This window comes from Carlito syrichta, unplaced genomic scaffold, assembly GCF_000164805.1.
Source record: "Carlito syrichta isolate Samal-C Ts95f unplaced genomic scaffold, Tarsius_syrichta-2.0.1 Scaffold302330, whole genome shotgun sequence".
NCBI lineage: Eukaryota > Metazoa > Chordata > Mammalia > Primates > Tarsiidae > Carlito > Carlito syrichta.
This window is the reverse complement of record NW_007246426.1, coordinates 183,540-183,971: the sequence shown is the minus strand read 5'-3', so window position 1 is coordinate 183,971 and position 432 is coordinate 183,540.

The following is a 432-nucleotide window of genomic DNA, read 5'->3' as shown; positions in this document are numbered from 1 at the left end:
TGGGCAGGGCGGAGGAAAGGCCCGAGCCAGGCCCCGGGACAGGTTTCACCGCTGAGCTGTGGCGGCGGCGGGTTCGCGCCACCTGTCCGAGTGCCACCTGGTGAGCTCGGCGCAGCGGGGCCAAGCCCCTCCTCCCGCGGGCCTCCTCCTCCCCTCCCTGGCGCGCGTCCTCCCTCCGCCCGGGTGCCAGTCCCCGGCCCCGGAGGGTGCCGGTCCGCGTCTCCACGCGCTTTTCTTCCCCTCAGGTCTCCGCCGGGCGGGGGCTGCGCGAGCGCTCGGAGTGACCGTGGCCGGTGGCGGCTCCAGGGCCCTTGGAGCCGAGAGGGAGCGCGCCGGGCCACCATGCCGCGCTCGTTCCTCGTCAAGAGCAAGAAGGCGCACAGCTACCACCAGCCGCGCTCCCCGGGGCCGGACTACTCGCCCCGCCTGGAG